Here is a 12,341-nt window from a genome sequence, read left to right as displayed (position 1 = left end):
CCTCTACCGACTGTGGAACAATGAAGCTCATCCTCTACCAACTGTGGAACAGTCGAGCTCATCCTCTACCGACTGTGGAACAGCCAAGCTCATCCTCTACCGACTGTGGAACAGCCAAGCTCATCCTCTACCGACTGTGGAACAGCCAAGCTCATCCTCTACCGACTGTGGAACAATGAAGCTCATCCTCTACCAACTGTGGAACAGTCGAGCTCATCCTCTACCGACTGTGGAACAGCCAAGCTCATCCTCTACCGACTGTGGAACAGCCAAGCTCATCCTCTACCGATTGTGGAACAGCTAGAATCACTAGTGGTGGACATTTGGTGATATATGGACCTCATGTAGCATTGATGGGCATGGAAAACTTCCGCTCCCAGTTACCACAAGTTATATCAGGAATATTGCTAAAACCTACAATAACTTATAGAAATTTAACCAAGGACTATGTGCAATGCCTGATGAATATTAACTACCCCAGCGGTATATCAAAGCTGTGAGATATGAAAACATTTCCTCAACATGTAATTTATCCACAACCATAAAGTCGCAATTAGTAGAGATTTCCTGAAATGTATTCTGCAGATGGAAATGTGTCTAAGCAGCCCCAGATGATTGCGGAGTATAAGCGCGGTATTTATAACCTGATCCTCCACACTTTATATACTCCATGTGCCACATCTGGGACCATTATAGCAGTCAGACCCGCAATCCGCTTACACAAGATATAATTAGACAATTAATATTTGATGATAGAAGCTGAAATATTTATACCGTAAGAATATAGAAACAATCAGGAACAACAGCCACATCATTCACGTCACATAAATGGGAACACCTAATCTTATTAATATTTATGTAGTAATTATTCACAAAAATCTGAATGTGACAGACGAGTGAGATATTAACTTTATAATACCGTTTCAAATGTGTAAGAATACAACTACTACAATACTGTCTCATACATGAAAAATATACAGTAACTTAGCTACTATAAGATACCTATTGTAATAATGCCCCATGTGCAAGAATATACCTACTATAATACTACCTCCTATATACAAGAATATAACTACTATAATACTACTCCCTATGTACAAGAATATAACTACTATAATACTAACCCTATGTACAAGAATATAACTACTATAATACTACTCCTATGTACAAGAATATAAGTACTATAATACTACCTCCTATGTACAAGAATATAACTACTATAATACTACTCCTATGTACAAGAATATAACTACTATAATACTACTCCTATGTACAAGAATATAACTACTATAATACTACTCCTATGTACAAGAATATAACTACTATAATACTACTCCTATATACAAGAATATAACTACTATAATACTACTCCCTATGTACAAGAATATAACTACTATAATACTACCTCCTATGTACAAGAATGTAACTACTATAATACTACTCCCTATGTACAAGAATATAACTACTATAATACTACCTCCTATGTACAAGAATATAACTGCTATAATACTACTCCTATGTACAAGAATATAACTACTATAATACTACCTCCTATGTACAAGAATATAACTACTATAATACTACCTCCTATATACAAGAATATAACTACTATAATACTACTCCCTATGTACAAGAATATAACTACTATAATACTACCTCCTATGTACAATAATATAACTACTATAATACTACCTCCTATGTACAAGAATATAACTACTATAATACTACCTCCTATGTACAAGAATATAACTACTATAATACTACTCCTATGTACAAGAATATAACTAGTATAATACTACTCCTATGTACAAGAATATAACTACTATAATACTACCTCCTATGTACAAGAATATAACTACTATAATACTGCTCCTATGTACAAGAATATAACTACTATAATACTACACCTATGTACAAGAATATAACTACTATAATACTACTCCTATATACAAGAATATAACTACTATAATACTACTCCTATGTGCAAGAATATAACTACTATAATACTGCTCCTATGTACAAGAATATAACTACTATAATACTGCTCCTATATACAAGAATATAACTACTATAATACTACCTCCTATGTACAAGAATATAACTACTATAATACTACTCCTATGTACAAGAATATAACTACTATAATACTGCTCCTATGTACAAGAATATAACTACTATAATACTGCTCCTATATACAAGAATATAACTACTATAATACTGCTCCTATGTACAAGAATATAACTACTATAATACTGCTCCTATGTACAAGAATATAACTACTATAATACTACTCCTATGTACAAGAATATAACTACTATAATACTACTCCTATGTACAAGAATATAACTACTATAATACTACCTCCTATGTACAAGAATATAACTACTATAATACTGCTCCTATATACAAGAATATAACTACTATAATACTGCTCCTATGTACAAGAATATAACTACTATAATACTGCTCCTATGTACAAGAATATAACTACTATAATACTACTCCTATGTACAAGAATATAACTACTATAATACTACTCCTATGTACAAGAATATAACTACTATAATACTGCCCCTACGTACAAGAATATAACTACTATAATACTACCTCCTATGTACAAGAATATAACTACTATAATACTACTCCTATGTACAAGAATATAACTAGTATAATACTACTCCTATGTACAAGAATATAAGTACTATAATACTACCTCCTATGTACAAGAATATAACTACTATAATACTGCTCCTATGTACAAGAATATAACTACTATAATACTACACCTATGTACAAGAATATAACTACTATAATACTTCTCCTATATACAAGAATATAACTACTATAATACTGCTCCTATGTACAAGAATATAACTACTATAATACTGCTCCTATGTACAAGAATATAACTACTATAATACTACACCTATGTACAAGAATATAACTACTATAATACTACTCCTATATACAAGAATATAACTACTATAATACTGCTCCTATGTACAAGAATATAACTACTATAATACTACCTCCTATGTACAAGAATATAACTACTATAATACTACCTCCTATGTACAAGAATATAACTACTATAATACTACTCCTATGTACAAGAATATAACTACTATAATACTACTTCTATGTACAAGAATATAACTACTATAATACTGCTCCTATGTACAAGAATATAACTACTATAATACTACTCCTATATACAAGAATATAACTACTATAATACTACTCCTATGTACAAGAATATAACTACTATAATACTACTCCTATGTACAAGAATATAACTACTATAATACTACCTCCTATGTACAAGAATATAACTACTATAATACTGCTCCTATGTACAAGAATATAACTACTATAATACTATCTCCTATGTACAAGAATATAACTACTATAATACTGCTCCTATGTACAAGAATATAACTACTATAATACTATCTCCTATGTACAAGAATATAACTACTATAATACTACTCCTATGTACAAGAATATAACTACTATAATACTGCTCCTATGTACAAGAATATAAGTACTATAATACTACCTCCTATGTACAAGAATATAAGTACTATAATACTACCTCCTATGTACAAGAATATAACTACTATAATACTGCTCCTATGTACAAGAATATAAGTACTATAATACTACCTCCTATGTACAAGAATATAACTACTATAATACTACTATGTACAAGAATATAACTACTATAATACTGCTCCTATGTACAAGAATATAAGTACTATAATACTACCTCCTATGTACAAGAATATAAGTACTATAATACTACCTCCTATGTACAAGAATATAACTACTATAATACTACCTCCTATGTACAAGAATATAACTACTATAATACTACCTCCTATGTACAAGAATATAACTACTATAATACTACCTCCTATGTACAAGAATATAACTACTATAATACTACTCCTATGTACAAGAATATAACTACTATAATACTACTTCTATGTACAAGAATATAACTACTATAATACTGCTCCTATGTACAAGAATATAACTACTATAATACTACTCCTATGTACAAGAATATAACTACTATAATACTGCTCCTATGTACAAGAATATAACTACTATAATACTGCTCCTATGTACAAGAATATAACTACTATAATACTGCTCCTATGTACAAGAATATAACTACTATAATACTGCTCCTATGTACAAGAATATAACTACTATAATACTACACCTATGTACAAGAATATAACTACTATAATACTACTCCTATATACAAGAATATAACTACTATAATACTGCTCCTATGTACAAGAATATAACTACTATAATACTGCTCCTATGTACAAGAATATAACTACTATAATACTACTCCTATATACAAGAATATAACTACTATAATACTACTCCTATGTACAAGAATATAACTACTATAATACTACTCCTATGTACAAGAATATAACTACTATAATACTACCTCCTATGTACAAGAATATAACTACTATAATACTGCTCCTATGTACAAGAATATAACTACTATAATACTATCTCCTATGTACAAGAATATAACTACTATAATACTGCTCCTATGTACAAGAATATAACTACTATAATACTATCTCCTATGTACAAGAATATAACTACTATAATACTACTCCTATATACAAGAATATAACTACTATAATACTACTCCTATGTACAAGAATATAACTACTATAATACTGCTCCTATGTACAAGAATATAACTACTATAATACTACTCCTATGTACAAGAATATAACTACTATAATACTACTCCTATGTACAAGAATATACAGTCCTATGAAAAAGTTTGGGCACCCCTATAATCTTAATCATTTTTAGTTCTAAATATTTTGGTGTTTGCAGCAGCCATTTCAGTTTGATATATCTAATAACTGATGGACACAGTAATATTTCAGGATTGAAATGAGGTTTATTGTACTAATAGAAAATGTGCAATATGCATTAAACCAAAATTTGACCGGTGCAAAAGTATGGGCACCTCAACAGAAAAGTGACATTAATATTTAGTAGATCCTCCTTTTGCCTCTTGTCGCTTCCTGTAGCTTTTAATCAGTTCCTGGATCCTGGATGAAGGTATTTTGGACCATTCCTCTTTACAAAACAATTCAAGTTCAGTTCAGTTTGATGGTCGCCGAACATGGACAGCCCGCTCTCAAATGATCTGAAAATAAAGATTGTTCAACATAGTTGTTCAGGGGAAGGATACAAAAAGTTGTCTCAGAGATTTAACCTGTCAGTTTCCACTGTGAGGAACATAGTAAGGAGATGGAAGACCACAGGGACAGTTCTTGTTAAGCCCAGAAGTGGCAGGCCAAGAAAAATATCAGAAAGGCAGAGAAGAAGAATGGTGAGAACAGTCAAGGACAATCCACAGACCACCTCCAAAGAGCTGCAGCATCATCTTGCTGCAGATGGTGTCACTGTGCATCGGTCAACTATACAGCGCACTTTGCACAAGGAGAAGCTGTATGGGAGAGTGATGAGAAAGAAGCCGTTTCTGCACGTACGCCACAAATAGAGTCACCTGAGGTATGAAAAAGCACATTTGGACAAGCCAGCTTCATTTTGGAAGAAGGTCCTGTGGACTGATGAAACAAAGATTGAGTTGTTTGGTCATACAAAAAGGTATTATGCATGGCGTCCAAAAAAAACAGCATTCCAAGAAAAACACATGCTACCCACTGTAAGATTTGGTGGAGGTTCCATCATGCTTTGGGGCTGTGTGGCCAATGCCGGCATCGGGAATCTTGTTAAAGTTGAGGGTCGCATGGATTCCACTCAGTATCAGCAGATTCTTGAGAATAATGTTCAAGAATCAGTGACGAAGTTGAAGTTACGCCGGGGATGGATATTTCAGCAAGACAATGATCCAAAACACCGCTCCAAATCAACTCAGGCATTCATGCAGAGGAACAATTACAATGTTCTGGAATGGCCATCCCAGTCCCCAGACCTGAATATCATTGAACATCTGTGGGATGATTTGAAGCGGGCTGTCCATGCTCGGCGACCATCAGACTTAACTGAACTTGAATTGTTTTGTAAAGAGGAATGGTCCAAAATCCCTTCATCCAGGATCCAGGAACTGATTAAGAGCTACAGGAAGCGACTAGAGGCTGTTATCTTTGCAAAAGGAGGATCTACTAAATATTAATGTCACTTTTCTGTTGAGGTGCCCATACTTTTGCACCGGTCAAATTTTGGATTAATGCATATTGCACATTTTCTGTTAGTACAATAAACCTCATTTCAATCCTGAAATATTACTGTGTCCATCAGTTATTAGATATATCAAACTGAAATGGCTGTTGCAAATACCAAAATATTTAGAACTAAAAATGACTAAGATTAATAGGGGTGCCCAAACTTTTTCATAGGACTGTAACTACTATAATACTGCTCCTGTGTACAAGAATATAACTACTATAATACTACTCCTATGTACAAGAATATAACTACTATAATACTACCCCTAGTACAAGAATATAACTACTATAATACTACCCCTAGTACAAGAATATAACTACTATAATACTACTCCTATGTACAAGAATATAACTACTATAATACTACCCCTAGTACAAGAATATAACTACTATAATACTACCCCTAGTACAAGAATATAACTACTATAATACTACTCCTATGTACAAGAATATAACTACTATAATACTGCTCCTATGTACAAGAATATAACTACTATAATACTACTCCTATGTACAAGAATATAACTACTATAATACTACCTCCTATGTACAAGAATATAACTACTATAATACTACCTCCTATGTACAAGAATATAACTACTATAATACTGCTCCTATGTACAAGAATATAACTACTATAATACTACTCCTATGTACAAGAATATAACTACTATAATACTGCTCCTATGTACAAGAATATAACTACTATAATACTACCTCCTATGTACAAGAATATAACTATTATAATACTACTCCTATATACAAGAATATAACTACTATAATACTACCTCCTATGTACAAGAATATAACTACTATAATACTACTCCTATGTACAAGAATATAACTACTATAATACTACCTCCTATGTACAAGAATATAACTACTATAATACTCCCTCCTATGTACAAGAATATAACTACTATAATACTACTCCTATGTACAAGAATATAACTACTATAATACTACTCCTATGTACAAGAATATAACTACTATAATACTACTCCTATGTACAAGAATATAACTACTATAATACTACTCCTATGTACAAGAATATAACTACTATAATATGGCTCCTATGAATAGAATTGTTGATACCTCCATATAGTACTTGCACCGGGGCCTATATAAGCGCCTCTCTATGTCCTCAGTCTGTGGAGTTTATTACCTAATACACTACATACGGTATAGTACCGGTATCTGCAGTCAGTCTACATGACAGTAGGAAGTATTTTGGTTTCTCTCCTGTTCACATTAGTCAGTTGCCCAATTAGCTATGACAAGAGTCTGATTGTAGGTGACAGAAGGAAGGAGCTTTCGGCTACACCAGAGCGTCTGGAGAAGGGACCTGACAGTCTTTTTCTGCCTCGACATCACAAGCGGAGAGTTAATTATATAACGTTCTGTCACCGCGACGTCTTCATCGTCTTCTTGGACGCCCCATCCCATTCCAGGCTTTATGAGACTTCCATTTTTACTTTGCTGTCCATCCCATCTCTACAACTTCCATAGTGACTGGGTCAGGACATGGGACATATGAGCAGTGATCCCTCCACTAGTATACAGATCCTGATCGGAAATGGAATCAGGTACATAAAGATCCAACATGTCAGAATGGGATCCAGTGGACAGTCGGTGGATCCCTATACATTGTCATCAGATCCAGTTGGACTTGTCGACAATCCTAAAGTTTCCAGGTCCAGTTGATCTATTACATATAACGTCAACTTCTTCACCGTAGTGTAAAATCTGTAGCAGGACCCAGATCTACCAAGTGATGAATTCCAGGTGTACATACAACGTTGTGAAGACCACCACCAAATAGTGTGGTCATCGCCCTCCATCAACCCTTTATTTGGATCTGCATGTGTTGGGGAATTAACCCGACGGAGAAAGGAATTGGTCTGTGAGGCGGAGATACGTTTCCAGTTCCAACATCCATTGGGATCCCAACTCAAGATGACTTCATCACCCAAGGAAACCCACCATCTATCTAGAACCACCACCGGAGAGATGGAACCAAATCCAAAGTGACGTTAGCTGATAAGATTGGATACAGACATCCATCCAGTCCAACCTATGAACCTACCATGTGGATCCAGAGGAAGGCAAATGGCCCCATTAGAAGAGAGTAATCTCTCTCAACCTCAAATATGGCAATTGGAATAAGTTCCTTGGTCAACATTCTGTCCAAAAAAATCTAGTCCCCATCACTTGTGATCATTTTCAAGAAGCTCATCCAGTCCCTTCTTGAGCTTCTCTCCTTTAAGAGTCAATGGAATCCATCACTCTGCGGTAGATGTGTAACGCGAAGCTTCTAGACCTCTATACAAAGTCTGTATCAGGACCCCTCCCCCACTAGTGTCTTTTCTGCACCTCCTTCATCTACACCCATGAGTAGGAGAACGTCCACTCCGGGGATAGGGGCGTTTGGTTCCATAAACTAACAGCCATGAAGGAACTTCACTTTGTCGTAGGGTCCCGTCTACTCGATGTTTGGCCGTGGATTGCAAACTCTGTAAGTGGTCGATGAGTTTGTGATATCGGAGACCCCTGAGAGACTGATTTTGGAAGTCCGAATAGAAAATTGACTAATAGCTACGAGTAAAATAACTGCAACGTTCCGTCACCTTGTAACAATAGCCCGTCCAGGCCTCACCGTAATAAGCTTCACTCCGCACAACTGAAACGATTTATCAAGCCAATAAAATGTAACAAATCCCAAAGCAATTTATCATAATCTATTGTTGTATTCGGCAGAGGGGCCCTGGGGGGAGCGCGGTGGGGAATGGAGGAGTTACTGTGTCAGAATCTATGAAGATCAGCAAAAGTCTGAGCTCGTGAATCAATGTGCGGGGAAACAGGATTATATCCTCACCTATCACCCAGAATAAGGAGCCAATGAAGACTCTTAAAGGGACTCAACACCAGGACAGGTTCTGTATACTATTAGGACTGATTAAAGGGTAACTCTACTGCAGGGACCATCAAAGTGCCACTAGGAGGACAGAAGAGGAGAACTTCCCATCCTACGACAAAGAACTAGGACTCAATCTAGTACATCAAGATTGTAGAATATAGGACCACAGGAGCCTTCACCGCCCTGCCAAGTGTCTGAGGGACTTACACATTGGATAGGCTACCCAAAAACTGCCTCAAATACCATAATGTTTATCTCAATGAGTAGAAGGCAAAGAGCCAGATGTGTCCGTCCTTGTTGGCCCATGCTCAGTAGCTGGACCTACACCATCAGCATTGGGGGTCAGGCGTAATATATGCTATGGCAATGGCAATGCTTAGTGGTAAATTTCTTGGAACCCTAAAAATGAAGAAGGACCATCATCCGCATTGATTACCCCAAACAGCAGTGCAAGGTACCAGGTCATCAGGGAGCCCAATGAAAGCCCGACAGGTCTTCCATCTTTGTCCATAGCCAGAAGCAAAATCTAATACAAAACCCGTCAGCAATGAACTAACAGGCATCGGACTGAACTATACAGTGGATATGAGAAACCAAGTCCCCTAAGGCCCTATTCACATCTCTATTAGGGTTTCCATTTGGAGAGTCTGCTCGGGGACCCCCTGAATGGAAACCAATATGCATTAAAAAGCGGTTACTGGGAAACCTATGGACCCCATAGACTGTAATGAGGTCGGTGAGGTTTCCTGCTTGTAGGACGTTTCTCTCCGCATGTATCATACGAGCACAGCACACTATAACACCAATAAAACCCCCATAAGGCATTGCAGAGGGAGAGCCTAAAGGAGGCAAGTCCTGACGGGGTTAAATACGTGGCAATCATTAACCTGGGAACAAGTGCCCAGAAACCTCTAAACACCAGTTATCGGGCGCCGACGTCAACCAGCGGTGATTCCTTTCATAGCCTGAGGATTCCAGAACTTGAATTGCAGCCCTCGAGGCGAAATATACAAAAAAACGGAAATCTAAGTGATGAACTTCAGGTCTAGGAAACGGCGAGCGACGACATCAAGACCAAGGAGCAGAAAAAGGAGGCTCAAGTCTTATTAACTTTAGAATATTATAGAACAGTAACATACAGAACAGTTCTCACTGCGATTATCTCAGCTTTTATCCTTCAGTCTAAATGTCTAAGAAAAGTCCGCACAATTCTCAAACGAACAAACTGCAAATTCTACAACAAGGAGAAGAAATTACCCAGAATCTCATTCACTGCCATAGACACTCATTATACTCATCTGCATGTCCACAAAGTAATGCCTTAGATATACTAAATATTGTGTAACATATCATCTTATAGACAAGAAATATACTGTTGGATTAAGTATTATTTTCCATATTTACATATAATACTGCTCCTATGTACAAGACTATAACTACTATAATACTACTCGACGAGAAGAGGAAACTCTACATCCTACTGGGAGAAGAAGAGGCCACTGTGGAGATCGCTGCCCAATACGTGTCCAGCTGTCACCAAATAAGAGGAAGATGAGACTCCACGGACTGTTATATTTATCCCAAAACACCCGCCCCACCCACCCCCACCCCCACCTCCCCATATAGCAGTCACCAACGAAGAGGAAGATGAGACTCCATGGACTGTTATAACCGAACCAAAGAATATAACTACTATAATACTACCTCCTATGTACAAGAATATAACTACTATAATACTACCTCCTATGTACAAGAATATAACTACTATAATACTACTCCTATGTACAAGAATATAACTACTATAATACTACTCCTATGTACAAGAATATAACTACTATAATACTACACCTATGTACAAGAATATAACTACTATAATACTACCTCCTATGTACAAGAATATAACTACTATAATACTGCCCCTATGTACAAGAATATAACTACTATAATACTGCTCCTATGTACAAGAATATAACTACTATAATACTGTCCCCTATGTACAAGAATATAACTACTATAATACTACTCCTATGTACAAGAATATAACTACTATAATACTACTCCTATGTACAAGAATATAACTACTATAATACTGTCCCCTATGTACAAGAATATAACTACTATAATACTACTCCTATGTACAAGAATATAACTACTGTAATACTACTCCTATGTACAAGAATATAACTACTATAATACTACCTCCTATGTACAAGAATATAACTACTATAATACTACACCTATGTACAAGAATATAACTACTATAATACTACCTCCTATGTACAAGAATATAACTACTATAATACTGCTCCTATGTACAAGAATATAACTACTATAATACTACCTCCTATGTACAAGAATATAACTACTATAATACTACACCTATGTACAAGAATATAACTACTATAATACTACCTCCTATGTACAAGAATATAACTACTATAATACTACTCCTATGTACAAGAATATAAGTACTATAATACTACCTCCTATGTACAAGAACATAACTACTATAATACTGTTCCTATGTACAAGAATATAACTACTATAATACTACTCCTATGTACAAGAATATAACTACTATAATACTGCTCCTATGTACAAGAATATAACTACTATAATACTACTCCTATGTACAAGAATATAACTACTATAATACTACTCCTATGTACAAGAATATAACTACTATAATACTACTCCTATGTACAAGAATATAACTACTATAATACTGCTCCTATGTACAAGAATATAACGACTATAATACTGCTCCTATGTACAAGAATATAACTACTATAATACTGCTCCTATGTACAAGAATATAACTACTATAATACTGCCCCTATGTATAAGAATATAACTACTATAATACTACCTCCTATGTACAAGAATATAACTACTATAATACTGCCCCTATGTATAAGAATATAACTACTATAATACTACTCCTATGTACAAGAATATAACTACTATAATACTGCTCCTATGTACAAAAATATAACTACTATAATACTACTCCTATGTACAAGAATATAACTACTATAATACTGCCCCTATGTATAAGAATATAACTACTATAATACTACTACTATATACAAGAATATAACTACTATAATACTGCCCCTATGTATAAGAATATAACTACTATAATACTACTACTATATACAAGAATATAACTACTA

Source organism: Leptodactylus fuscus, unplaced genomic scaffold (genome assembly GCF_031893055.1).
Source record: "Leptodactylus fuscus isolate aLepFus1 unplaced genomic scaffold, aLepFus1.hap2 HAP2_SCAFFOLD_115, whole genome shotgun sequence".
Lineage (NCBI taxonomy): Eukaryota > Metazoa > Chordata > Amphibia > Anura > Leptodactylidae > Leptodactylus > Leptodactylus fuscus.
Note: the sequence above shows the minus strand (reverse complement) of the source record.